This window comes from Oryctolagus cuniculus, chromosome 10 (genome assembly GCF_051225735.1).
Source record: "Oryctolagus cuniculus isolate XC-2025 breed Fujian yellow rabbit chromosome 10, ASM5122573v1, whole genome shotgun sequence".
In the NCBI taxonomy this organism is placed as follows: Eukaryota; Metazoa; Chordata; class Mammalia; order Lagomorpha; family Leporidae; genus Oryctolagus; species Oryctolagus cuniculus.
The window spans coordinates 29,127,318-29,129,395 of NC_142876.1; positions in this window are offsets into that span (position 1 = coordinate 29,127,318).

Here is a 2,078-nt window from a genome sequence, read left to right on the forward strand (position 1 = left end):
GCTGAGCCGACAGAGAAGCCTGTGAAAGCTTCCCTACCCCAAACAGCACAGCTCTCAGTTCCTCACCTGGGACAGGCTCCTTCCCGTGCCTCTGTCGTCTCGACATTTATTAGGCCGCCCAGCCCGGGTTAGAACTTGAACCTGACTGCTATCTGGGGTGACTTTTGATGAGGACTGGCGCGTTTCCTCGCTGACTCTTGCCTGCCTGGGTCATGAGGAGGCAGCCTCCACCCTCGCCGTCTGGGATGACACACTGGCCTCTGCTGTCATCGCACTTCCTGCAGGGACTGCTCCACAGAGACAGACGCTGTCTCCAGCCTCACTTCCACCTGGGACCTCGCCAATGCACACTTTCCTACAAGGACAGCAGGACAGTTTCAGGAAATGAGACAAGCAGGCATGGGTTCTGAAAAATAGAAAAGCCCGTCTAGTTTTGAATAAGCAACACGTCCACATGGTCACATGGCTCAGAACTCAGACGGTACAAAAGGTTACAGATAACGCAACTCCCTTCCCAGTACTTGTCCAGGGTTCCTCCTTGGTAAAATGGCCTGTCTATGTGACTGCATGTTTGAGTTTCTTTGACACCACTCTACTTCTTCTAGATGTTTCTCTGGTCTCCTTCACGACAGCATTCATTTTATGCTGCCCTTGCCCCAAACCCAGTTCTCTGGAGAGGCACCTGGCAAATGTTACGGGATCAGCTGACAGCAGGTCTGTAAGAGGAGAACATTAGGTGAGTCAGGGCTGGGAGCATCCTTGGTTGTGAATTAGATGTATTTTCATCCAAGATAAGCCAAGCAGTGCTGATTGTCACATCAGCCCTGCTCCTGTGCCTTCCTTCCATAAGCTCTTGCTTCCATTTGTATCGCCGCCAGAGATGGATGGTTTAGGGCTCACTCACACGTTTTTCAGGCAACAGTTGTGCAAGAAGTACTTTTTGGCCTCTTCAATGGTTTCTCCTTTTGGCTTCTGCAAGAAAAATTCTTCATCCTTGCCTCACCCCTGCTCCCCACCCCGCTGACACCCACCCACCCGTGCTTTGGGGACTCTCTCTGCCCTTCTCTTCCCAGAAGAAGAAAATGACAAAAGCTGTGATAGGAAGAATCCCACGTTCCCTCCAACGGAGCTTTCCCGTGCCGGCTGCTTCCAGGCGTCAAGGTCGTGAAGATAGACGTTCGTTTCTGGCCCTCTTCTCCCCCAGGGCAGGCCTGTGCACCCCTGGCAGGTGTGGAGGAGTCACCTGCTTCTGGGCCACCTGGGTGCCCTCTGCTGCTCTCCTTGGGGCAGCCTCAGTGGGCTCCTGCTCCCCTCCAGGCGCCTCGGGTTGGAGACAGTCCCCATTGTCCTTTGGGTGTCAGGGGCCAGGGATTAAGTAGCCAGGTCTTGAGCTGACTCCCTGTTGGTCATGACTCTGCTGCAAGTTATTTTGGTCTCTGTGACTTGTGGCGGCACCGTGATTGGGGTTTGATTACTATCACCAAAGAGACTAAAAGATGAAAATAGAAGCCACAACAGGAAATAAACAACTGCAAATGAGGTATTTTATTCCATATTCCCTGCCAGCAAGTGATTGGGATCAAACTCATTCAAAAGAGTTTGGTGAACTCTTAGACTTTTTTTTTTTTTTTTAATAAATATCAGTATCAGAATAGTCTTGAAACCGTGTGTATGTGTGTGTGTGTGCGCGCGCGCGCGCGCGCTGGCGGGGGGGGGGGGGTCTCCTTTGTGCCAGCAAATGGGAAAGAAAGGAACCCTCCTTCTAGGTTCACTGCCCACCCAACTTCTGGCTTCTTTCTTGGAAAGGATGGGGGGTGGGGCTACCTGCTGGGAAGGTTGGGATGTTCACTGATTCAGGGGACGCCAGGGACCATAAAGCTACAACCATTGTAGCTACTTGCCCTGCATCCCATCCCACCCACTCCTACCTGGGGTAGCCAAATGAGAAGGAAAGCCGTGTGGGGAGGACAAAACAGGGGTGACGCCTGAATTAAAACGCCCACAATTACATGGGGTGGGAACACAGCCTTGCGAGTGCATGCATGTTCTCCCAGACAAGCTGTGACGTCAGATCCAGC